The sequence below is a fragment of the Ovis aries genome, chromosome 25, assembly GCF_016772045.2.
Source record: "Ovis aries strain OAR_USU_Benz2616 breed Rambouillet chromosome 25, ARS-UI_Ramb_v3.0, whole genome shotgun sequence".
NCBI classification, from domain to species: domain Eukaryota; kingdom Metazoa; phylum Chordata; class Mammalia; order Artiodactyla; family Bovidae; genus Ovis; species Ovis aries.
In genome coordinates, this window is record NC_056078.1 from 15,831,926 (window position 1) to 15,859,560 (window position 27,635).

The 27,635-nt window shown below is 41.9% G+C and overlaps 1 pseudogene; it reads right to left on the reverse strand.

Moving 5' to 3' along the window:
- Positions 1-18,503: 18,503 nt before the first annotated feature.
- On the reverse strand, positions 18,504-19,810 carry LOC101121063 (ferritin heavy chain-like; annotated as a pseudogene).
- Between the last annotated feature and the right edge of the window lie 7,825 nt (positions 19,811-27,635).

The following is a 27,635-nucleotide window of genomic DNA, read 5'->3' on the forward strand; positions in this document are numbered from 1 at the left end:
CACAGGAAAAACCATAGCCTTGACTAGACGGACCTTAGTCGACAAAGTAATGTGTCTGCTTTTGAATGTGCTATCTAGGTTGGTCATAACTTTTCTTCCAAGGAGTAAGCGTCTTTTTAATTTCATGGCTGCAGTCACCATCTGCAGTGATTTTGGAGCCCCCAAAAATAAAGTCTGCCACTATTTCCACTGTTTCCCCATCTGTTTCCCATGAAGTGATGGGACCAGATGCCATGATCTTCGTTTTCTGAATGTTGAGCTTTAAGCCAACTTTTTCACTCTCCTCTTTCACTTTCATCAAGAGGCTTTTGAGTTCTTCACTTTCTGCCATAAGGGTGGTATCACCTGCATGTCTGAGGTTATTGATATTTCTCCATCTTACATTGTCATTATTGAGAATTGAGAAAAGTGAACTGCGTAATATAAAGATTCCAGTTTTAGAGCCATGTTAGGGCTTGGTTCCCAGTTCTGCCAATTCCATCTGTGGCTTTGGGTAAGTCATTCAGAGTCTCTGAATCTATTTCCTTAACTGCACAATAGAGATAATAAATGGCATTTATTTATATATATACATAAGTAGGATTGTAAAATCGTTAGGGATATAGATGGGGCGGCCAGGCGTCATGCATACACACACACACAGACGTATGCATACAGATATAGTACATGTCTCTTTATCAGGATCCCCTAATGTTCTCTTCAATACATTGCAAAAATTGGGCAGTAAGCTATTTTTCTGTCACAGTAATTGGTTCTTAAATCTTAACAGATGGCATTTAACAATGGCATTACAAGGTGCACTAGATGGGGGATATGGGTCAAGTTCCTGGTACATGGTAATTCCTTTCTCCTTTGAAGTCTCCCACTTTTTTCTTACATTACTCAGCAATTTTATTTTTTCCCTTACTGAGGGCTGGGGCCATGTCCTGTTCTTTCGTCCCCACAGCCCTCTGTCTAGAACCTCAAGTGCTAGACTAATCCCAGGCCTTTAAGGTCGCTCATAGGTTATGATTCCATTCAACAATAGCTGAACATCTCTGAGCAGCACTGTGCTTCACATACACTTCCTGATTTTCCCGGCAATCTTGTAAGGGAGCGGGCATCTTCATCTTAGAAATGGTGAAACTAAGATTCATAGAGCTTAAGGAATTTGCCAAGGGTTGCAAGGCTAGTTAAAAGGAGGAGCAAGGACTTGGGAGCTTTCTGACTTCACAATGTTCTCTTTTCTTGGCATTGGGTTGGTTGCCAAGATAAACTGATAGAACATGTATTTAGTTTCTAAAGTTTAAGAAGAAGGCAGGCAAATAGTAAAGCCAGTGCCGCCCAGGTGCCAAGGAGTTCCCTCCCAGCTCAGGGTCCAAACCAGCCCCCCAGGTTTCAGGCTTCCCCATGGAGCCCCAAAGCTCCTGAGACCTCTACTTCAAGGTTGAAAGGACCAAGGTGAGATAGTTTTCAGTGCTCATTTTCCTGTCCCACTTTTACGACGCTGCATATGGTCCTCTTGAGCTTCTTAATCCTGGCTCCTTTTTCACTCAGATGACCCAGATTGGATCAGAGTGATAAACCATAACCCAGCAGCAATAATTGGTTCAAGGGGTGGGCAAATGATTTATAAGACCGACGAGGGTCCATTTTGCTATGGAAACCCTGAGAGAATGAAGTCTTTCTGCTGACACTGCTAGACTGGGATGACAGGGCTAGGAGCCTGAGGCATCTCCCACATTCTGCCAAGAAAGTGATAAATAGAGAAAGATTCTTGGGGGTTTGATGTCCCTGGACTCTGGTCCTCAAGCCTGGTTCTGGCAGAGCTACCTTAACGTTTGGAGCTACTCAGTATCCCTTGTAGGTGTAGAGTTGTGGGTTTTTTGTTTTTGCTTAATTTAGTTTGAGTTGGGGTTCTGTCATTCCAACCCCGAAGAGTCACAGCCATCCATACTAAAATAACAATCGTATGCTTTTAAAAGAACCTCCAACTTAAGCACCCTTACAGTTATAAATCCTTACATAATTAAATATCTTCCCTTTAAAAGCTCTATTGTTCATAATCATTGTTTTAACTGCAGCTTGTAGTTTTGGTTGTGTAAAATGGTACTGATAGAAATGTATCCCTATTGTTGTTTCAAAGAACCTACAAACTTGAGGAATGTTTATGTATATGTACCTACTCTTACCAGTTAGGAGTAGAAATCTGTAAAATACACTTCCACAGGCAGTTGTTTCTTCTCTTGAGATAAAATTTCAAAACCATGCTATTCTCTTCTGTTAAGGAAATGATGGAATAACAGAAGCAGAATGGGGAGAATTTATTTCCTAATGAGCGTTAGCTTTTGTAAAGAACTTTGTAGTAACTGAATAGCCTGTGCTATTTCAATAGAAGCTTCCTATACTATAAAAATGCCCTTAACTATAAAACCACAAGAATAATTATACCACAATATATACTTATTATAAAGGACAGAAAAAGTAGATTTCCCAACTGAACACAGCCATTTGTCTCAATGGTTCTGGTGATCATGACAAACATATTTATGTGCAAGAAAATATAAATCTATTCTTCATGAACTGTGTTCACTGCTTCAAGGATCCAAATGGGAAGCCAAACATTTGCTTTATCTTAAATCTTGCTAAAATTTGAACATAGTTTTAGAAATGCTTTTTGGCTTCTTGTTTGAATTACTTCTCATGCACAGGCACTAATGGAAAATGGTTCAGAACATAAAAGGCTTGTGATTTCCCAGGTGAGCACAAAACTTTTTAGAGTAGTCAACATCAATCTGAAGCCTCAGGGACTGGATGACAAATGCGATGTTATTTATATTTTGGGAGCTCTTACCCATGCTAACAGAAAGTTCTAGCAGCTTGCTGCTGCTGCTGCTGCTGCTGCTAAATCGCTTCAGTCGTGTCTGACTCTGTGCGACCGCATAGACAGCAGCCCACCAGGCTCCGCTGTCCCTGGGATTCTCCAGGCAAGAACACTGGAGTGGGTTGCCATTAACCATTAAGGGCAAACATCTCACCTCTCTCACCCCAGATTTTGGCATTCATTATGACCCACAAAGGTCCATCTAGTCAAAGCTTTGCTTTTTCCAGTAGTCATGTATGCATGTGAGAGTTGGACCATAATGAAAGCTGAGTGCCAAAGAATTGATGCTTTTGGACTGCAGGGTTGGAGAAGACTCTTGAGATTTGGACTGCAAGGATATCAAACCAGTCAATCCTAAAGGAAATCAGTCTTGAATATTCATTGGAAGGACTGATGCTGAAGTTGAAACTCCAATACTTTTGCCACCTGACACGAAGAGCCGACTCATTAGAAAAGACCCTGATGCTGGGAAAGATTGAAGGCAGGAGGAGAAGGGGATGACAGAGAATGAGATGGTTGGATGGCATCACCGACTCAATGGACATGAGTTTGAGTAAACTCCGGGAGTTGGTGATGAACAGAGAGTTTTGGCGTGTTGCAGTTTGTGGGGTTGCAAAGAGCCGGCAACTGAACTGAACAGAACAATGTAGGAGACATGGGGGATGCAGGTTTGGTCCCTGGGCTGGGAAGCCCCGTGAAGGAGGAAATGGCAAACCACTCCAACTATAAAATGTTCATATAAGAGAGAACCCAAGTGATCAGTGAAGAGAAAATAGAAGTCAGATCAGAGAATGCTGCATAGATTTTCAGTTCCTAGAAATTAAAAGTGTAATAGCCAACAGTGGATGCAGCACATGCAAGCCAAGCACATTGTAAGATGTATGGAGTGTTTTCTTTGGAAGAGCAATGGTGATGTTCATTCTTCACTTCGCCTCAGAGGGTAATAGGGAGTTTAACTCAGATCTACAGGTATTTTTAATAGTCACAGTCTGAAAAATAACCAAAAAGTAAACTTTATCCAAATACAATTGTATAAAAGTATGTATCAGATAATAAACATTGTGATGTTAATATTATATATTCATAAGTCTCTGTCAATGGAATAGCTGGCTCATGTATAAAGGAAAAAGGCAAAGAACTTCTGCCTTATCTCTTATATTTTTTTTAAGGGAAATATCTCATGTGTTACCATGTTTGGAATATCTCCTAGCAAGGCTGAAAAGCAGGGAATAAACAGCAATAATTCAGTGTGCCTAATGGCACAAAATAAAGGAGTTATTCACAAACAGAAAACTGGACTTTTGAGCAAATGTTTATTTAAATACAAACAGCAACTCCTACTTTTCCTGTTATCTCCAATTATGTGATGCAATATTTTTACCAGAAGAAGTGCTTTTTAAAAACAGCCTTCCAGGGAGTGAATAAACAATACTATATTTGGCTAACAGCTGCTTTTGGAAAATGAGATGTCAGCAAAGCTGAATGTTGTTTAAAGAAAACTAATTATCCAGCTACCTTTGACTTGGATCAGAGTAAATAAAGCACTTCCCTATTTGCACAGAAATGTTTTGTCTAGGATTTAAATATTAGGTATTAGTCAGATATTTCACTTCCTCACTCATTTGCCATGTGGAGCAAATTACATTAAAGTATCCCTGTGTTTGATTTTGCTGCCAGAACCACTTCAGGTCATCTGGTGCTGCAGAGCCTCCATTGCTTTCTTGCTTCACCATCCACGAGTTGTTGTGTTTGGTGTAAAGCAGTGTGTTTATAGACACACAGAAACACAGGTGACCTAGTGATACAGGGAGTGGTGGCATTTGTGGGAGTTAAATTATGCAAATGTCAGGTAATATAAGTGTGTTTGCTCTCACATGTAAAATCAGAAGTAATGGAAATACCACCAGATTTTGAAAATTCGTTTGAGGTTGGCAAGCCATGTGAACGGTAGCACTGGTATATGCATTGCTGTTGGGCAGTTTGGCAGGAAAAACAGGCCTGCAGCCCTTTGTCAGTGTTGTGTCAACCAGGCTGTGGCTTTCCTGAGTTAGAGCTTCTGTAGGTAGGTGCCTATGGTGAGGACTTTGCTTATTTTCACATTGACCATTTTTAAAACTTAATTATATATTCCATATCATTAATATATACCTCGTCAGTTTTTTAATGGCTGCATAGTATTTCCTTGTATAGTTGTATTTTGATTGTGCAGTTGTACTTAACTAGTAATGGATGAGACTTTGGGAAGTTGTTTTCTTTGCCTTTTTTTTTTAAAGAAAATTTTATATTTATTTTTGACTGTATCAGGTTTTAGTTGCAGTGCCCAGTACCTTAGTTGTGCATGAGGGCTTAGCGGCCCTAAGGCATGTGGGATCCTAGTTCCTGGACTGGGGATTGAACCTGCATTCCCTGCATTGGAAGGCAGATTCTTATCCATTGGACCACCAGGGAGGTCCCTCACGTTGGCCATTTTATAATTTTAGATATTTTTACACTCTGAGGCAGTCTTACCTGAGCATTCATTAAATGGGGGTGACAATGTTAGGGCTGAAAAACAAACTGAAACTTTGGTTTTTGAAATGAGCTTTAGATGGGCTTTAATGGTCTTGAAGGCCAAACAGTGCCTGTGACACATTTTAGAGCAAGTCTCTAGTTAGAGTGAAATGTTAGTGTTAGTCTTGAGAAAACAGAAAGCAGCATAAAAGCCAAAATGTACTATAGTTGTAGATTTTGAGCAAGCATGCCCCATTCTGTGGAAAAATCAGTATTGAGTTATGTATGTTAAGAACATATCCTCTAAAATATATGGTATATGCTTTTCATATAAACAGTTCTTAGAAAACAAGTCTAGGACAGACACAGTTTTAATGATTCTGTAAATGTTTATTCTTCCAATAGGTATTTATTGAGAGGTATTATAAGCCAGATACTATGTCATGAGGACAGTGTTCAGCTAAATAATCTTATCTTGGTGGACTTTACAACCCCTTGTTGGGAAGACAGGTTACAAACAAGTAAATACATGTAATGGGATATTAGGAAGGGACTCTTCCTGTTTTTACTTTGGCCGTTAAGGTAGTTGTTAGAGTAGTTCTCAGAATTCCATACCTGGTATGCAGATTTACAAGGAAATGACTCTAAGAACCTGTCCCACAAGTCTTAGGTCCAGGATAAGCTACACAATTTCCAGGGCCTAGTACAAAATGGAATGAAAATGTGGGACCTCCTGTTAAAGTGTTGAATTCCAGACAACAGCAACAGAACATTAAATCAGGCGCAGGGCCTTTCCAAGTGTGGGGGCCTGTCTGACAGGTCACATGCCTATGAAGTTGGCCCTGCTTAGATCCTTTAGCCAAAAAATAAAAGTAGAAAAGCTTAGAGTAGAGAAGAGAGATTTGGGGGATTGTGATCTTCCGAAAACTGTGCTGTGCTTTGGGAATGCTACTATCTAACTCACCCAAGTCTAGTGGGGAAGTGGTTCAAAGGGACCCTTGAAGAGCTTTGAAATGTGTTTCTTGTCATGAAGAGGCACAGACCCAGTGCCTCTTGGAGGCCTGAGAAACTAACATTGAAGACTGACCAGGTGCATAACTCCTACCCACGATATCTGCAGAACAGTCAGGAGAATGCCACTGGGATGGTATCCACCTGCATGTCTAGAACTCGTGGGGCAAGTGTTGTTTGCCTAACTGGATTGGGTCCAAGGGGGAGAAGCTGGGAGGGGGTTTCTTGGGCCAATCTTGCCAGATGGCATCAAGTTCTGTCTCCAGACAAAGAATGGAGTCTTTTCCTGACATTTAGAATAGCCCGCTCTGACTCACAGTCCTTCAGGTTCCTTTGTAAAGTTAAGCATACTATGAAAAAATTTTGTATGAACTATCAATAGCAATACACAGTGGTCCTGTATATTGATGGGTCCTGTGTACCCATCACCCAGCATCATTTTTACCACATTTGAAACTCTCGGCATGTCTGTTTCTGTTCACAACTCCCTTTCTTTTCTCAAAAGATGTATTCCTTTATACTTTTTTCAAATTCTCTGTGTACTTTTACAACATATCTATCTTCTTCATCATCATCATCACTGCATGCGTTTATGCTTTATATAAATATATAAAATTCTAACATTTATTTTGTTTGGCTTTATGAGGCTCATCCATGTTGATAAATGTAGCTATTGTTCATTTGCTTTCACCGTAGTAGAATATTCCATTGTTAGACTCTTCTGTAATTTATTCACGTTTCCTATTAATAGACACTTGTTTTTCTTATCTTGCTGTTATGAACAGTGGTGCTATAAGTTTTGTTATGTGTGTCTCCATCTGCTCCCGTGCAAGGGCTTTTTTGGGGCACTGCGGTGGGGACAGACCCATTCCGTGTCCTTCCCCTGCTCATTCTGTATCTCAGGTTGCATTTCCCAGATTCCTGTGTTCCCTCTCTCGCTTCTGGGCTTAGCCAATGGGAGGCATTGGCAGGAAAGAGGGGAGAGAGAGGTCAGAGTGCCCATCTCTCTGTCACTCAGATGATGTTGCCTCTGCACCTCCAGCTCCCACCTCACAGGTCCACCCTGGTTCTAGCTTCTACCCAGATGCTTCAACTGACTCCTGGTCTTCTGACAGCCTCACTCTTCTGTCCCTATAGACTGGGGTGAGAGTGGGCTCCTGAAGCGGCAGGTCATTGGTTGTCTCACTGTCTGCGGTTTTACTTCTCAGTTTTTTCAACCCACAAGACGCCAGTGCGCCCGCTCTGCGCAACCCTTAGTATGCATTCCTGCGCTGCATTACCCTCCAACCCGGTTACCAGGCAGGGTTCCCGCCGACCATTAGTGGTTCTGCTAAGCCATTGGCTGGCGCTCCAGTGGGCCCCTCCCCCAAGCAGCAGTCAATGAGCGACCGCTGGTGCGCCAGGCGGCCAACTGTTGGCGGATGGAGGTCCTCAGGTGGAGGTGAGGTAAGAGGCAGGTCTAGGCTTTCTCCCTGGGACCCTCCAGCTCACCCCGCCTCTGGCCAGTGGATGAGTTGGGCTGGGGTCAGGGGAGCAGGCTGGGGGCTGTGCCCTTCAGGGCTCCAGAGCCCTCACCAAGGCTGCCCTCTGGCCAGGTCCAGGCCTTGAGGCAGCGGTGAAGCTCTCCCCCATCCCTGCCTCTGTGACCAAAGGCAGCAGTAGTCTGCCTGGGACGCAGTCTGCTGGACCAGCCTCTGCGATTTGGGTGGCCTGAGGAGCCTGAGGGCCACTTGGGCCCTGGGCTCCTGGCTTCCTCAGGGATGACAGCTGGGCGGGGGGCTGGGGACCCGGCCCTGAGGGAGCTGCCAACAGACCTGCTTGCTCTTAGCCAGGACCTGGACCTCACAGGGTGAAAGTTGAGCCTTGGGACCTTTCCCTTTCTTCTCAGAACAGAGAATAACATTTTTTTTTTTTTTTTGGTGGAGGTTTACAGGAACTGTGAATTGACCTCTGAAACAAAGGATCTGACACCAAGAAGTTTGCAGCAACTAAGCACATCCCTCCCTCACCTTTCCTAAAATAGGGCTTTGCTGAGAGCTTTTGGGAGTTTAGGGATTTTAAGGCAGGAGCCACCTGTCTCCTTGCATGGCCCTAAATAAACCTTTTTCTGCTCCAAACTTTGATGTTTTGGTATTGTTTGGCCTCAATGTGCATCGGGCACATGGACTTGTGTTTTTTTTTTTCTTTTCTGGACTTGTGTTTTAGTAACACCATGTCTAACTACCCAAGAGGTATAAAATTATTTGCCTATTTTTCTTCAAAAAGCTTTATTGTTTCCATTTGGTCCAAGGTTTGGCAAGGATTCCAGGGCGGTTAAAAAGCTGCCTGGTGGCTGCAGAGAGGGGCTTCAGGCAGAAGCCCTGACACCAGAGGGGCACCTCCAAGGCCGCCGGGCTGCAGAGGCTCCTGGTTGTGTTGGAGTTGAGCCTTTGGAAGAGACGCTCACTCAGTCCAGCCTGGGAACCCACCAGCCTGTGGAAGTTGGTTTGGGGGTTGCCCATCTTCTTGATGAGTTTCACCTGCTTATCTAGGAAGCGACTCTCCTGGAAGTCACAGAGGTGGGGGTCTGTGTGGGTAGAGCCCAGCGCATGCAGATCCAAAAGGCCTGGCTCAGGTTCTCCTTGAGAATGGCGGCTTCCATAGCATCCTGGGTTCTACCCCGCTCATTTTTTTTCCCTCCCTATTTATTTATTTTTGGTTGCATCAGGTCTTAGCCCCGGGGTGCAGGATTTTCACTGTGGCACATTGGTGTCTCTCTAGTTGTGGTGAGGAGGCTCAGTAGTTGCAGACTGGGCTTAGTTGTCCTGCGGCATGTGGGATCTTAGTTTCCCAAACCAGGGCTTGAACTCATGCCCCCTGCATTGGAAGGCAGATTCTTAATCACTGGACTCTCAGGGAAGTCCCTACCCACTCATTCTTGAGATGGTTTCTGCATATCCTGGAAGGAGCTCAGCTGCAGCACTGGTTTTGCATTTCAAGAGACTCTTGGAGCCTTCCTGCTTCTCCTGGTCCCATTCGCAGAAATTGTGGCTCACACCCTCCAGAGCCATATCCTTACAGTGGAAATAGACACTCATGCAGACACACACACTTACCCAGAAAGAGGTAGGTGTAGGAAGCCCACAGATGCATATTAACCAGGCAGCTGATGACAGCCTCCACCTCAGGAATAATTCTGATGGATCTGGGAGCTCGTGGTTGATCATTGTTAAGGAGTTTAACTCAAAAAATGGTGTTGACTTATCCCAGTGGCTGGGGATACCTCAGTGGCTCATTCTGAAGGTTTTGACTATTAAAAGGGTTGGAGGGTGGTGGGAGGTTGGAGCAAGGGGTGTCTCTGGGTCTGTGCCATCCAAATACTGTTGAAGAGACAGATCTGCAGAACTGCAGAGCACACTGCCTGTTTATTGATTGGTTGGTTCTTATTGATTTATAGGAGTTACTTATGTTATACATATTAATTCTTTGTTGATTAAATGTGCGGTAAATATCTGCTTCCATTCCTTGTGTTGTCATTTTTTCAATAGTATGTTCTGGTGAGCTGAAGTTTCTCATCTAAAGGTAGTTCTCACGAAGTTTTAACATTTCCCTGAGCTGCATGGAACATCACTAATCAGATCAGGCCAGTTGTGAGCCAAGTTATGTGACTAGACTACCCGTATTGACAAACTTCTGCAACCCAGATCCCTTCCACAGAACATGTGCATGAGGCAGCTTGCAGTTGGCTAATCAAGGAACCATATGTCAGCATTTCCCAGTAGAATAAATGGATGGAGTCAAGAGAGGCCATCTGAGGCTCCATTTGATGCAGATCCTAGCTGGGAGCATGGAGTGGGCCTGGTTGCACTAGGGGACACCTCCTGGGCTTTTCTCGGCCAACTGTATCTCAGACTCCACTGAACGCAAGTCTATAATGGGCATGTGTTGTTTTCAGGCTGTACTGAGCCTGGTTTATAAAGTTTGTTGAACAGAGAGAGCCCCTGAAACAGCCAGCTATGTTCAGTGTGACCAACTGACAACCAAGAACCCTCCTGGATTAGAGCAGAGAACATAGGCAGTGTGCAGCCAGGGTTTCATGCTGCCGGAGGAAGCAGATAAACCTAAGGAGGACGACACAGCAGGCTGAGGAGAGTGAGCCCAGGACCAGCCTAGTGCTTCCCCAGCCACATAAGCCTCCATATCCACCTCTCCACTGGTGAGGGCGGCCTCTAGCCCAGACCCAGTGTGAGGCCTGACACCGTAGAGCAAAGGTCAGGAGCACTTGTAACATTTGCATACTAGATTTGTTATTACTTGCACATGATGTTTTTATTACTTTAATTTTATTTTTAAAAATTAATTTTATTGGAATATAGTTGATTTACAATGATACATAACATTTACAAAATTCAAACAATATAACAAAAAGTACACAAAGTCCTGTTTCTTGTTCTCATCATCCGAATTCCTACCTTTCACTCTGGTCTCCATCTCTCCCTGCTAATGTTTTCTTTATACAAATAAGCAGGTGTGAATGTATGCTCTTATACGTCTCCATTTTTATACAAAAATAGCATATACAGACAGATTTTTCTTTTAAACCACAGATCTAAGAGACATTAGATAAAGAATTTTAAAATTAGATTTTATTTAATTATATCCTTCCTATGAATGACTGTGTTATTTTGATAAATTTTTCCTAATCTCCTACCATAGTTTAAAAATGTTCTTACAAACATCTGTGGTCACCCACCAATCCAAGACAGAAGTAAGTCAGGAATGAACTGGGCAATTTTTTTCTTTTTAAATATTTCAGAGTCAGAAAAAATGTTGTGTGATGTGTTTATTAAAGACAATTTGAAGAATAGAGAAAAGCAGAAGAAAATGAAATTTAACAGTAATTCTACTACACAGAAATATTCAAGTGATAACAATTATAGTGCTTAGGATACATTTTATAATGGATATAGTGCATGTCCCAATAAAGCACATGCACAATTAACATATATTTTAAACTGTAAAGTGGGAAAGCATTTATCAATACTTTAAAAAATATTATTTTATTTTTGGCGTGCTGGGTCTTCATTGCTATGCATGGGCTTTCTCTAGTAGCAGCAAGTAGGGGCTACTCTCTGGTTGTGGTGTGCAGGCTTCTCGTTTCAGTGGCTTCTCTTGTTGCAGAGCATGGCCTCTAGGTCCTCAGGCTTCAGTAGTGCAGTGCATGGGCTTAATAGTTGTGGCTCGGGGCTCTAGAGAGCAGGCTCAGTAATTGTGGCAGTCTGGCTTAGTTGCTTCAAGGCATATGGGATCCTCCCGGACTTGGGTTTGAACCTGCATCCCCTGAATTGCAAGATGGACTCCCACCAGGGAAGCCCAATACTTGTTTATTTACCATAAAATCACAAGTGTTCACTATTTCCAACTTTTCAGTAACAATAATGTGATGTGTTGATATATGTGTTAGCTGGCCTTCTCTACATATATTTTTTAATATTCGCTATACATGTTTTCAAAAGGAGTTAAGTAGAGGCAGATATTGATTTTTTTGCCACGTATATAGAAATTGCATCACCTCTCTATTCAGTTCAATGGGTTTCAACAAGTGTTCATTCTCTACTTTAATGATAAAATTAATAGTAATCCTTACATTTGTGTACAGTATTACAGTTGGCAAAAGTTTGTCTGCTCTTTTGTGTACAGTATTACAGTTGGCAAAAGTTTGTCTGCTCTTTGAACAGCCTGTTGAGTGAGGTAGTACTATTCTTATTGGCTAGATAAGTAAACTGAGGGTCACAGGAGTTAAGTTCCTTATCTAAGGCTGTCTAGCTAATCGAATTGAAGACTTGCAAGTTTGGATTCCAAGTCTAGGTCTTATCCTGCCAGACCGTGGTGGGGACAGAAGAAATGAGAAACACCTCATGTTCCCAGACATCTTTAGGTTTACAAAGTAGTTGATGAGACAAGTCACAAAACCATTAGACACCCAGAGAAGACAACACCTGGCCTAGTGGAGGCAAAAATGGTCACCCTCTTCAGGCCCTATGCATCATCCTCCATTTTGCCACTTTCCATCACTTCTCCTTGTTGCTTTACTTGGTCTTCTGGACTCTGTGGTACCTACCTAGACTGCAGAGGCCTTTGAAGAAGAGCTCCTGTTGAGAAATTGGAAAGAACTTTAGCTAAATTCCGGTCGTGGGATTTTCAGACTGTAGGCCAGGCAGAAAATGTGCATTCCTCCAGCAATGGAGATTTTTCACTGACAAGTGAGAGTTACACTTAATATTGTGCTTTTTCTGTAGCTTAAAAATATTGTCATGCATTCATTTGATTGTTCAATCATTTACTTACTCATGTTTGAATTCAACAAGCATCACTGAGGACCCAGCATATCCTTGGTGTCCTAGGGCACCCTGCTAACCCTAGTGGAGAACAAGATAAATAAAACAGGAGTTATACCCTTAAGGAGCTCTATTTCCACATGATTCTTCTGGTTACTCAGGCAATAAGACTTGAGTGTAGCATTATTAGATAATACACAGTCTGTACTTTCAACCTAGACACGACTAAGGGACAGCTCTGTAGAAGTATCACGTAGCTAAAGCCCAAGCCAAGAATTGGTTTTCATCTTTTTTTGATACTACAGCCACTTTTATGAAGATAAGTTCTCTTCAAGTAGTAAGATCGAAGGTGGTGGTATCCAGCATATGTAAGACAACCCATATAGAGTGCAAGGAGAACACATTAATGGGTTAGTATTACATGCAGTAGTGCACATATATACCTTCTTAATTCATAGCTGTACATATGCTGGATAGTGTTTTATCTATGGAGTGGGCAGTCAGGAACTTGGTTTTCCTTGTTCTCTAGCCATAGTAGCTATTCTCGCTCTCCTTTCTCAACAGAAACTGCTGAAAGGCTCATTTGGGAAACGTTTTAAAGTCACTGCATTCAGATTTGGCCTGATGGCTGAGGAGGGACTTCATACAAGGTTTCTAGAGCGAGTGGTAAAATTTGAGTAAGGTCCTTCAGTCTGTGCCAAATCTCTCTAATGCAGACAAAGGAAGGATAGATTTCTTCTTAGTTCAATCAGCCCTTCCTTCCTGCCAAGATCTTAAGTTTTAAGAGCTTACTTTCCCCCCTCATACTTGAAGAATTCTTTTATTTGATGTTGGAGCTCTTCTCCAGAGTGACTTTTCACTTATTTTCCCAAATAAGCACCGTGCTTTATTAACCCCCTTCACTCCTTGCCCCTGATATGAGTTGGAAGGGCATCAACTGGGAACAGACTTCCCCTGTCTTCTGTTGCCAGACATCTACATTTGACAGTAGATGCCAAGCAAGCATCATCTATCGTGATCATTCTGTCTCTGGAATAGAATTCCAGAGCATTCTACCAACTTCACCAACAAGTTCTGCTTATTTACTCACTGTCTGTGCATTGAACACTGCCTGCTTTCTGCCCAGGAATCCTTTCGGCTGTACCACAGTCGATTTCTAGGCTGAGGATTATTTTTCATTTTCATTTAAGTGTTCAATTAATATTTTCTTCTTTCCCCATTCTGCCTTTGCTCTCACTTCAGTGATATCATGGAAGTCATTACAGCTTCTGAAAAATATAAATTGATTTTTAAAAGTACTTAGGTCGGGAATGTGGATTATGATTTGAATTACAGAAAGGTCTTAAAAGATTCTTTTTTATCTTCTTGACTTACAGTTTGATAAAGATTTCAATTTTGATCAACTGTTCCAGAGACCCATCCAGAGTATAATGTGAATTTTACTTGAAGTATCCCTTTCCTCCAGTTCAGGCCTTGGCTTGTAACAGAGTGTCTGTGTTTTGAGATGAAATTTGGAAAAATTGCCCATCCTTGTAAAGGTAAGCCAGGTGACCCTTGCAAACATCCTCACCTAATTTCACACAAGAATTCTGAGCTTCTCAATTCCAAGACTGGTGATGCTCTAGCATCATGGCTTCCAGAGTTTCCTAGTTGGTATGGCATCTCCATACCAACTGTCCAGAAGGTAGATAAAATCAGAGCAAAGTGCCTGGAGAGGTCTGAACATAGTACACCTCAGTTCTCAACATTGCATCAGCGAGGACACTGTCACATGGCCATGGCTAACTGCAAGCCAGGCTGGGAAATAAGGGCTAGTTGGGCATTTAAAAAGAAAAGGAGAATGTGGATACCCATCTCTGCCACTGAATACTTGCCCTTTGACTCATGGAAACATTTATTCCAAAGTCCCCCTTATCAGCCAGTGAGAGTCAATTGTGTGTTCAGAGGTAGTAGAATCCGTTCCCTAGGCAGGCTGGTAACCCTATTGTTAGAGAATGCCAAACCCCTTCTAAATGGTACACAGTGGATTTGAGTTTCACCAAAGGATTTCAGATGATCAGTAAATCTCTACAGAAACAAGCAGGGGTGACCTCTCTGGAACCATAATCAGAAGTGTATTATATCTACCCCCTCTGAAGAGCTAATGTTCATGGCCTTTGCATTTGACCAGGGGAAATTCCTGGTCTTATCTTTGCAAATAAAAATAATTCTGCTGAAATTGCCTACTTGTTATCTGGAAAGACAGGAGGAATTCTTTGGCAAGAAGGGTCCTGGCAACTAGCCTCAAACCTGGGCGATGGAAATAGATGATCTGGACAAATGTTGCAGACTTTCATCATTTGGAGAAACTAATACATAGGGCATCAGCTGAGTTTCCATTTCAGTGCAACTTAAGCCTGAGTGATAAAGGCAGCCTGCTCTGTGAACTTTGTATTACATAACCCTCATGTGATTCAGAGCTGCTATTTATAGTTTTCCTTTGTGTGGAAAGGGAGTGGGTTACAGGGATGCAGCTTCCTTCTATCCCAGCATCCCAGAAGGAGATGGGAAAACAATTCTGTATTTATCACCTAGCCTAGGGCTTTCAAAACTGCTCTTGCTTTATGGTCCAAAACAATTTTGGCATCTTGTTGTTCAGTCGCTAAGTTGTGTCCACTTCTTTGCGACCCCATGGACTGCCGCATGCCAGGCTTCTCTGTCCTCCACTATCTCCTGGAGTTTGCTCAAATTCATGTCCATTAAGTTGGTGATGCTATCTAACCATCTCCTCCTCTGCCACCTGCTTCTTTTGCATTCAGTCTTTCCCAGCATCAGGGTCTTTTCCAATGAGTCAGCTCTTTGCATCAGGTGGCCAAAGTATTGGAGCTTCAGCTTCAGCAGCAGTCTTTCCAATGAATATTCAATTCATTTAGGACTGACTTGTTTGATCTCCTTTCAGTCCAAGGGACTCTCAAGCGTTCGTTCATTCATCATTTATTCTTTCATCATCCATTCATTCATTCAGGTAACAAATATTTAGTGAATGTCTACTAGACGCTAGGAGTGGAGATAAGTGGTTGAAAACACTGTTTCCTAGATCTCATCCCAGACTAATGAGAACAAACTGTCTAGGGGTGAGTTCTGGTCATGGGTATGGAGATATGTATATATCCTGCTGGGTGGCTTGCAGGATCTTAGTTCCCCAGCCAGGAACTGAACCCTGGCCACAGCAGTGAAAGTGCTGAATCCTAACCACTAGACCACCAGGAATTCTCTGGTCATGGGTGTATTTTAAAATCCCTTCAAGAGAGTCCAATGTGCAGCTAGGATTGAGATCACTAGAATTTGTAGACTCTGAAACCAGGGGAAATTATAATGTTTAATAAATCGAGGAGGCACACTAGAAAGATAATCAAATAAAGAGGGTGTTGAAGAAGAGTGCAGAGAAAATTGGAAATTGCTTGATATAGAGAAAGAGAAATAATGCTGGTGTCTGATTCATTTGTGGCGCAATGTTAGCCTTTCTACTTTTTAGCTTGTGTCATGCTAGACAAGCCATTTAACCCTCATTTTTAAAATGAGGGTATTAATCATCTTCATATTCTAGGATTACTGTGAGCATTTAAATAGAATGTCAAGTGTGCAACAAATCTGTTATTTGTGTTGTTATTTGGAATTCTGGAGGAAAGATCAAGCATAATAAGTTGGATAGTTAAAGATGTGAGTATGATCCTAGGTAAATCTCTGGTGCTGCCAAAGGTGAGTGAAGGCCACTATGTATCTGTGGGTGTCTGAGACCTCAGACCGATACAGCGCATCTTCCTTGCATGAAAAGAAATCATTGTTATCTTAAAATAAATGTAAATATGTTGTTGATGAGAATGTCAGATTTATGTCAATTGATTAAGAAAAACATAAAAATTCACATGGTTTGAAAACAATCCCATTTTGGGGAGGACACCTTTAGGGAGCTCTCAGGCCTCCCTGAGGGTTCTCGTCACATCTCTGCTGTTAGTCTTTCCTGACCTTCCAGTGAAGAGTATATAGCCCTGAGCATAACCAAGGTCACAGCATGTTGAGTGAGTCTGGACATTCAGAGGTCATTCATTCTGGATTTTTAGCTAAACATTGTTAGGATTTCTTCAAGTGACAGATTTTGTAAACATCAGCAGATATGTATATTCAGTGTATTTCTTTTTTGATTTGTAAGATAAATGATGGCACAATCTATACATTTTTAAGCCCTGAATTTCACCTTAACAATATATCTTAGAGGTGATCTGCATCCATCCATAAAGAATGTCACCCTTGTCTTGTTTTAGAGCTGCACAGTATTCTTTTATGTGGATGTATTATGATTTCCTTAACCAATATTCTGCTGATGTTTTCAGCATTTTGCTGAAACACTGCTGTTTAAACTTTTTGTTTAAACATTGCTGCAGTGAATGACCATGTACATAAGTCATTTTGCATATGGGAGCATCTTCTGTTCTATAAATTCCTGGGAGCGGAATAGCTATGTCAAAGGATATGTTCATTCACAGATTGTTCTTCACAAGGATTGTTCTAATTTCCACTTGCACCAGTGATGTAGGAGAAGGCCTTTATCCCCACAGCCCCACCAATACAGTCTCCTATCAAAGTTTGATTTCTGCCAATGGGCTAGATGCAAAATGGCATTTTCTGATAGCTGTAAAGTACATTTCTCCAATTGTGAGTGATGTTGAATTCCATGTCACATGTTTTAAGACTTACTTGGGTTTTCTTTGCTGAGAAGACTTGGTTCATAACATTTGTCTATTTTTTAAATTAATTTTATATTAAAGTACAGTTGATTTACAATGTGTTAGTTTCTGGTGTACAGCAAAGTGATTCAGTTATACATATGTATATATATACACATTCCTTTTCAGATTCTTTTCCATTATAAGTTATTACCAGATATTGAATATAGGTCTCTCTGCTATATAGTAGGTCCTTGTTGTGTCTCTATTTTATATATACTATTGTGTATCTGTTAATCACAAACTCCTAATTTATCCCTCACCACCTTTCCACGTTGGTAACCATAAGTTGGTTTTCTATGTCTGTGAGTACGTTTTTGTTTTGTAAATCAGTTCATTTGTATCACTTAAAAAAATTCCAGATATAAGTGATATCATAAGATATTTGTCTTTCTCTTTCTGACTTATTTCACTTAGTATGATAGTCTCTAGGTCCATCCATGTTGCTGCAGATCACTGCCTATGTTTTAATTGGGCCATTGGTTTGCTCCTTACTGATTTTTAGAAATCCATTATATATTTAGAGAAATCAGCATGACATCTATTACAGATATTTCTTCCTTCCAGTTTTGTCGCTTGTCTTTGGTTTTTTTTCTGCACAGTGTTGTGGCTTCTGTTTCGTGTGTGTCATAGATGTGAAGGTATCTGCACTCCGAGATTATTAAACAGTTCTCTCATGGTTTCTTACATCACTTGTAACACACTATTCTTTTTTATATTCAAATTTTCATACCTCTTTGAATTTTTCTGGGTGTAAGGTGTGAGGTATGGGATCCAACTTTCTTTTTAGATGGCCATGCAGCTATCCTAAAGTCTTTAACTGAGTAACCTATCTTTTCTCTATGGATTTGCGATATTGCTCTTTAAGATATATTAAATTTATCACATACTAAATTCCCATGTGTTCTTAGGTCTCTTCTAGACTTTCTATTCTTTTTCATTGGTCTCTCAATCTATTCATGTGTCAGCGCTATATATTTTTAATCACGATAGTTTTATTGTTTATTTATTTTTTTTGGGGGGGGTACCAAATTACTTTGTTTGAAGGAATGGTGCTAAAGAAAGAAGTTAAGTAGTTGTTTCAGTATAACTTATAGAAAGGTGAAGGTAACCTAAATATGCATGTACCGCCTTGGTGCCCAGGAAAGTCACCCCTGTGGCTGTGGGAAGGCAGCCTGAGGCTTAGTTCTCACCGTGTCCGAGGGTGTGCTTGTCAAAGCGGTACTCTGCTTGGCCAGATCCAGGGGCCCACAGCTTGCACAATGCGATTATGTGGTTACCCAGTTCTTTGATGGCTTCTACCTGCTCATTTAGGTACTGAGTCTCAGTGAAGTGACACAGATAGGGGTCATTTTTTTCAGTGGCCAGCGTGCTCAGTTCCAGTAGTGACTGATCCACACTTCTTTCCAAGCACAGCGCACATTCCCTTGCATTCAGCCCATTCTCCCTGTCATCGTGGTCTGGCTTCTTGATATCCTGAAGGAAGATTCGGCCACCTTGTTGGTTCTGCAGCTTCATCGGTTTCTCAGTATGTTCCCTCTCCTCATGAGATTGGTGAAGAAAGTATTTGGCAAAGTTCTTCAAAGCCACATCATTGTGGTCAAAATAGTATGACATGGGCAGGTAGGCGTAGGAGGTGTAGAGCTCCAGGTTGATCTGGCCGTTGATGGAGGCCTCCAAGTACTGGCGGTAGTTCTAGGGCACCTGCAAGGAGGGTGCAGTCGTCACGGCGGGTGGCTGACAAGAGGCAGCGGTGACCGGCGGCGGCGGCGTGGCGGCAGGGACCTTGGGCGGTCGGAGGGCCCTGTCAGGTGGTGAGGAGGGCTGGCTCTGAGTGGCCAGCAGGTGCGGGGGGATGAGCAGCCGGTTCAGTTCAAGCACTATTGAAGCAACAAACTGGCGACTCTCTGCGAAGCCTATCACTATAGTTTTATAATATGCTTTAATTTCTGCTTTGGAAGAAATTTGGTAATTATTTTTTTTTTTCACGTAGAACTGGAATAGGTCAGTTTTTGTTGCAATCCCAAAGAAGGGCAATGTCAAAGAACGTTCAAACTATTATACAATTGCACTCATTTCACATGGTAGCAAGATAATGCTCAAAATCCTACAAGCTAGGCTTCAGCAGTATGTGAACTCAATGGACATGAATTTGAACAAACTCCAGGAGACAGTGGAGGACAGAGAAGCCTGTCTTGCTGCAGTCCATACGGCCTCAAATATTTGGACACAACTTAGAGACTGAACAGCAACAACAATAGTATAATGAAACAGAAAATGCTTATTAGTATCAGTGTTTTTTCTGGGCTTATTTCTGTGTCTACACCCTTCTCCATGTAGGCCTTGATATTGACATTTGCATCCATACTTGTGTAGACTTCTACACTGTATAGATTGTCACACTGGTGTGCATATAGGATCACAGCTGATATATAATTTGGTGTTGTGCTTTTTTAACACTATATCATATCTTTTTTGTATATTTTACAAAGCTTCCAATAATATTTTTTATTGTTATATATTATTTACTATATTTATTTTTTAAAAATCAAGAATTATGCAAGCAGGTTTTTAATCTCCATTGACACTAGTCAGGCCACAGGACTGGAAAAGGTCAGTTTTCATTCCAATCCCAAAGAAAGGCAATGCCAAAGAATGCTCAAACTACCGCACAATTGCACTCATCTCACACGCTAGTAAAGTAATGCTCAAAATTCTCCTAGCCAGGCTTCAGCAATAAGTGAACCGTGAACTTCCAGATGTTCAAGGTGGTTTTAGAAAAGGCAGAGGAACCAGAGAACAAATTGCCAGTATCCGCTGGATCATCGAAAAAGCAAGAGAGTTCCAGAAAAACATCTACTTCTGCTTTATTGACTATGCCAAAGCCTTTGACTGTGTGGATCACAATAAACTGTGGAAACTTTTGAAAGAGATGGGAGTACCAGACCACCTGAACTGCCTCTTGAGAAACCTATATGCCGGTTAAGAAGCAACAGTTAGAACTGGACATGGAACAACAGACTGGTTCCAAATAGGAAAAGGAGTATGTTAAGGCTGTATATTGTCACCCTGCTTATTTAACTTCTATGCAGAATACATCATGAGAAACACTGGGCTGGAAGAAGCACAAGCTGGAATCAAGATTGCTGGGAGAAATATCAATAACCTCAGGTATGCAGATGACACCACCCTTATGGCAGAAAGTGAAGAGGAACTAAAAAGCCTCTTGATGAAAGTGAAAGAGGAGAGTGAAAAAGTTGGCTTAAAGCTCAACATTCAGAAAACGAAGATCATAGCATCTAGTTCCATCACTTCATGGCAAATAGATGGGGAAACAGAGGAAACAGTGTCAGGCTTCATTTTTTTGGGCTCCAAAATCACTGCAGATGGTGATTGCAGCCATGAAATTAAAAGACGCTTACTCCTTGGAAGGAAAGTTATGACCAACCTAGATAGCATATTCAAAAGCAGAGACATTACTTTGCCAACAAAGATCCGTCTAGTCCAGGCTATGGTTTTTCCAGTAGTCATGTATGGATGTGAGAGTTGGACTGTGAAGAAAGCTGAGCACCGAAGAATTGATGCTTTTGAACTGTGGTGTTGGAGAAGACTCTTGAGAGTCCCTTGGACTGCAAGGAGATCCAACCAGTCCATTCTGAAGGAGATCAGCCCTGGGATTTCTTTGGAAGGAATGATGCTAAAGCTGAAACTCCAGTATTTTGGCCACCTCATGTGAAGAGTTGACTCATTGGAAAAGACTGTTATGCTGGGAGGGATTGGGGGCAGGAGGAAAGGGGGATGATAGAGGATGAGATGGCTGGATGGCATCACGGACTCGATGGACGTGAGTCTGAGTGAACTCCGGGAGTTGGTGATGGAACGGGAGGCCTGGCGTGCTGCGATTCATGGGGTCGCAAAGAGTCAGACACGACTGAGCAACTGAACTGAACTGAACTGAACTGATACTAGTTTGGGTGAAGAAATAAAGTTTGCAGGGTTATTATTTATACATTTCATCTAAATACTAAACAAGCTAAATAAACAATCTGTTAGTTGCTAAAAGCTTAGAATTATAAAGAATGAGAGCTCATTTAGAATCACTGTTCCTTGTCTGTTTTTAGTGAAAAGATTTCAGTATTTTTCAGAGTTATTACTGAGTAGCTTGTGCAATACTGTTTGCAGGAGAGAGTCCAACAAAAAGGCAAAACAAAAGTTATGTCCTTCTTTTCCTTTCCAGAACACAGCATGTTTATCCTTTCTATGGGGTAAATTTGAGTAGTTCCCATAGAGCAAAACAGCCTGGAACTCTAGAGTGATTTCAGCCAACTGGTAAATAAAAAGCAAATAACATAAATCAAGAAATACTTGTGGGAGAATGAACTAGATCACTTTTGTCATCCCACCGCTTTTGGCTGTGTCTCTGGCAGTTGACCACAAGATGTCACTATGGCATCTTTAATCCTAATAATCCTGTAGCTGGCTGGGGGTAGGGAAAGAACAAGGAAGAAAATCTTACAGTTTATGCAAAATGGAATTTTCTTTTTTCTGGCTGCCTGCCAGGCTAATAAAAAAAAAAACTTTTTTTAAACCAGTGCATGAATTGAAAAGGCTTTCAAGAAACATCTGCACAGTGAAACTGTTAACTCCGAAGAAGTCCAGCATTGTATTTATACTGTATAAATTAAAATGGAAAATAAAAACCCATTTGGGCCAATGTGCAAAATCTCCAAAGCAAGAGAAAAGTACTTCTGAAGTCAATCCATTTTCGAAACGATGGCATTAAATATGGAGGATGTAATAGTCTAAAACAACTGAAATTCCGCCCAGTGAAGCTTTAAATAACCAGTTTCTCAAAACAAATATTGTTAATTAACCAAATTTCCCTCCATGGACTCAGATTTTAGAGGAAAGAAACAAATCATTTTTTTAAAAATGCAATCTCAAATGTTTCTCGGCTGAAATGGTTTTCAGAAATGGCTAGCACAGACTGTAGCATCCCCTCCATAGGACACATCTACAGGTCAGCAGAGGAGAGCCACTGCTTTGGATCATGATTCTGAAGAACTGAAAATCATAAAAAAAAAAATCCTGTTTATTTATTTATAGAAAGCGAGAAAGTGCTTTTAAAAACCAGCTGTACCCAGAACACATCTTGTATTCGAACAGCCATCTTTTAGGTGGTCTGCCCAGCTCCACACCTGTATATGGGCAACCATACTGTACCCTTATACCCCACAATCACTGTATGACTGGCATATTCTGTGACCCATCCAGTGTTCTCACCAGTAGCTAGCAACCTGACCAATATCTCTTTCTTAAGAATTTGGGATTAAGTCAGTTGACCCTTTTTCCTAATGACTGGACAATGACAGACAAACTCTGGAAATGTTGGTCACCATATTTTTTATCTTGCCAGCCAAGAAGCAAAATCAGAAGTCTACAGAGAGAGAGAATGATGAAGGGGATCCTGAGGACCACTGACAGAGAGGAAGCCTTGGTGGCATCCAGGATTCCAGTTCCATCTTGTCCTTGAGTCCAGAGTCCACCCTTTTTTCCTTTTTTTTTTTTTTAATGAGAAAACACGCTGCATCTTCATAGTAAATGATCATTTTGTTCAACCAAAATACTCTTATGACTCTTCAGGATAATCTGGAGCTCAAGTCATTGTAATTCTTTCTCTTTGCTCTCCAATCCTTCTCTGTTCTCCAGCTGTCTTCGGCCCCCCATCCAGACATTTAGGTTATGGGATATTTTATTTGGTCACTTGAAGCAACACTTATGGCTTGTGGAGGGACAGTGAGAGTAACCTAGACAGGCCTCAGGGAATACTTTGAAACATCAGTCTGCACAATCTTTGGGTGAAATGGATCTATGAATTAGGATTCTACAATAGCACTTCCCAAAATTTGTCCCTTAGAACATTAATCATGAAAGTCTTAAGAATACAAATAAAGTATTCCATAGTAAAATAAGTCTGTGAAAAAAAGCAAAATATATCTCCCTCTTGCATGTGCACAAGAGGGGGACTAAAGATCCTCTTGATGAAAGTGAAAGAGGAGAGTGAAAAAGTTGGCTTAAAACTCAATCTTCAAAAAACTAAGATCATGGCATCTGGTCCCATCACTTCATGGCAAATAGATGGGAAAACAATGGAAACAGTGACAGACTTTATTTCCTTGGGCTCCAAAATCAGTGCAGATGGTGACTGCAGCCATGAAATTAAAAGACGCTTGCTCCTTGGAAGAAAAGCTATGACCAACCTAGACAGCATATTAAAAAGCAGAGACATTACTTTGCCAACAAAGGTATGTCTAGTCAAAGCTATGGTTTTTCCAGTAGTTGTGTATGGATGTGAGAGTTGGACTATAAAGAAAGCTGAGTGCCAAAGAATTAATACTTTTGAACTGTGGCAGTGGGGAGTCCCTTGGACTGCAAGGAGATCCAACCAGTCCATCCTAAAGGAAATCAGTCCTGAATATTCGTTGGAAGGACTGATGCTGAAGCTGAAACTCCAATATTTTGGCCACCTGATGTGAAGAACTGACTCATTGGAAAATACCCTGATGCTGGGAAAGATTGAAGGAGGGAGGAGAAGGGCATGACAGAGGATGAGATGGCTGGATGGCATCACTGACTTGATGGACATGAGCTTGAGCAAGCTCCAGGAGTTGCTGATGGACGGGGAGGCCTGGCGTGCTGCAGTCCATGGGGTCGCAAAGAGATGGACACGACTGAGCGGCTGAACATTGTGTGTGCACGTGTACTCAGTCACTCGGTCGTATCCTACTCTTTATGACCCCATGGACTGTAGCCCGCCAGGCTCTTGTGTCCATGGAATTTTCCAGGCAAGAATACTGGAGTGGGTTGCCATCTCCTGCTCCAGGGTAGCTTCCTGACCCAGGGATAGTCTTACATTTCATGTTAATATATTAAAGGCTCTGGTAAGTCCTGCAGTCAAAAAGGGATCAAAATTTGTTTAGCCTAGGATTTTCAAAGTTTATGTCATAATATTAACAGATTTCTTTGGGGAGAGGAGTTAATCCTTATTGGCAACATTTTAAATGTTACTTTAAAATGTCTGTTCATTTCTGCTTTACAGCCGAACTGAATTCTTTGGGAATTTTGATAGGAAAGACCCTGGAAAATCCTCACTTCTTTACCTCCTACCTCACAGCCCTTTGTTAGTCAGGTAGTTAGTGAGAAGGCTAAGAAATGGCCTAGACATTCAGCGCTGTGGGAGAGACTGCCTTATGGCCTCTCTTGACATTTCCTAGAGCCCTGACTTTATGCTCTCTTTGGTCTTTTTCAAAATATAGTACCCACTGACAAAAGTGCATAAATTACAAGTGTACAGTGATGAACTTTTCCAAACTGTTTCACACACTATTGTAGCCAGCACCAGGGCAAGAAATGACACTACAGGCTCCCAGAAGCCCTTTCATGCTCCTTTAGTCAGTTTGCCATGCAAGGGTAACCACTCTCTGACTTAATGCCTTTTCTTTCCACATAAATGGATATATCCTGGAGAATAAGGATTGACCCTAGATCTCCTTGTATCCCTGCAGTCTAGAATGGGACGTAGGATAGTTAACTGGGCTTAACTGTAAAGTAGGAACTATAAAAGCACAAGTGTCGTCAGACTCCCTACAGGGTAGTGGAGGGGCCCTGGAGTCAGACTGCCTGGGTTCAAACCTACGTCTGCGACCTCCTACTTGTCTGACTAGGACGATCACTTAAGTCTTCAGGAACCGCAATTTCTTGCCTTGCAAAGGGACTGGGTGGGTCCTGAATGTCATCACAAGTATCCTTATGAGAAGGACAAAGAGAGATTTAAAGATGGCCTTGAAGATTGGATGATAGAGTTGCAAGCTAAGAACTGCCACCAGCCACCAGAGACTGCAAGAAAAAGAACTGATTCTCCCATACAGCCCCTGGAAGGGAGTGTGGCCTTTGCCAAAACCTTGACTTTGGCTCAGGGAAATTGATTTTAGACTTCTGGCCTCCAGAAAGGTAAGCACATAGGCTTGCCTTAGGCTACCAAGGCTGTGGTGATTTGTTAGGTCAGTCATGGGAATCTAATACACCTATCCTGTGATTGGTGTTGGGGAAACAGCAAGAAAGAAAAAGCAGCCTTTGTAGAGGTTACTCTACCTTGGAACACAGATTATGAACAGATACATGGATGCACAATCTAATGTCAGAGTTCCGCGGGCTCGACACTAAAGCAACTGGTGGGAGCCCATGGAACCTGGGAGAAGGGCAGAAAAGAAGTTGGGCAAGGTCTGCAGGACTCTGATAAGGAGATAAGGGCTTTGTATTTTCTTCTAAGTATGGCTTTGGAGATTCTCCGTGCATGTGGGAAGCCAGTGGGGCTCCTCTTCAGGTTATCCTGGGAAAGGCTAGGGACTGCCGTCAGTTGACTGCTGTTCCTGTCCTGGGTTGCCCCTTTAATTTGCTGTGCCCTCAGGACATTTCTTTAACCTCTCTAGATTTTAACATCCTTAACTAAGGTTGAATTAACTAATTTATAAGGCTCTTCCTCTTAAAACAAGAAACCACTTCTCATGACTCTTGTCTGAACAGGGAAGCCACGGTCAGAAACACAAAGGCTGCTCCTGCCGTGACTATCCTCCTCGGGGCCACTAGAGGGAGTCGGGCGAGGCAACCTGTGCAGAATTGAATTAAGAAAAGACGGAGGGTGTGTTGTTTTAAAAAGAAAAAAATCCTCTGCTCATTCCCAGAATCCGCTTCTAATTATCCGTTGGGCTAGACTCTTAACCACACACGTTTCAGCCAATCCTAGACGGCCTAGACTCCTTTTTCACCCTCCCAGCAGTCAAGCCACAGGAGATGCACTTTCAGACCAGAGGAGCGGAACGAAGATTCACAGATTCCCTCGTCCCGCCCCCTGGCCCTGCTGTCCAGAGCCTCCTGAAACTGAGAGCCGCTGAGGATCAACTTCGCTCTCAGCTGTACTAACTCTTGGTGGCCGAAGCTAAAATGGGACCCAAGCGCCTTTCTAGTTTATTCCAAGAGTAATTTTCTAATTACTCTTTCCTCTTCATTTTGTGTTAAAGGCTGGCAAACGATCCTCTTTCCCTCCACGTCAAAGTAGGAGCAAAATGACTTGCAGTTCATGTAATGAAAACCTCAATTTCTGGGATCCAAAGGCCCTTTTAAGAAAAAATGACAAAAGGAGGTAAATTTGAGAGGTAGTTTTAGCACACATTGTTAAAGCAAATTAAGGATATAATAATCATTAAGAGACTTTTTGACTTTTGTTGTTTTTTAAAACGTTTTTATGGAATATATTCGATTTGCAATGTTTTAATTTCTGCTGAATAGCAAAATGACTCAGTTATATATATATATATATTCATTTTCATATTATTTCCATTACAGTTTATCACAGGATATTGAATACTGTGCTATACAGTATGACCTTGTTGTTTATCCATCCTATATATACTAGTTTGCATCTGCCAATCCCAAACTCCCAATCCCTCCCTCCCCTAATTCCCACCCCCTGTGGCAACCGCAAGTCTGTTCTCTGTATCTGTAAGAGACTTTTAATTTTTCCTCCATATAATCCTTCTTATATCTAAATCCAGAAACTAAAGAAAGTAGAGTATCTAGAAAATGATCCACTCGTGTATTTGTCAAGTAAACCTTTTCCGTTTAACTCCTTGTTTTGACATAATTTTGGACTAACAGAAAAGTTGAACTAAAGTTGGAGCATAAAGAAGGCTGAGCACTAAAGAATTGATGATTTGGAACTGCGGTGTTGGAGAAGACTCTTGAGAGTCCCTTGGACAGCAAGGAGGTCAAACCAGTCAACACGAAGGAAATCAGTCCTGAATATTCATTGGAAGGATGCTGAAGCTCTAATACCTTGGCCAGCTGATGTGAAGAACTGACTCATTGGAAAAGACCCTGATGCTGGGAAAGACTGAAGGCAGGAGGAGAAAGGGACGACTGAGAGAGGATGGTTGGATGGCATCACCCACTCAATGGACTTGAGTTTGAGCAAGCTGCTGGAGATGGCGAAGGACAGGGAAGCCTGGCGTGCTGCAGTCCGTAGGGTTGCAGAGTCAGACACGACTGAGTGACTGAACGACAACCATGTGTGTGTTCGTTGCTCAGTCGTGTCCGACTCTTTACGGCCCCATGGGCTATATATAGCCCGCCAGG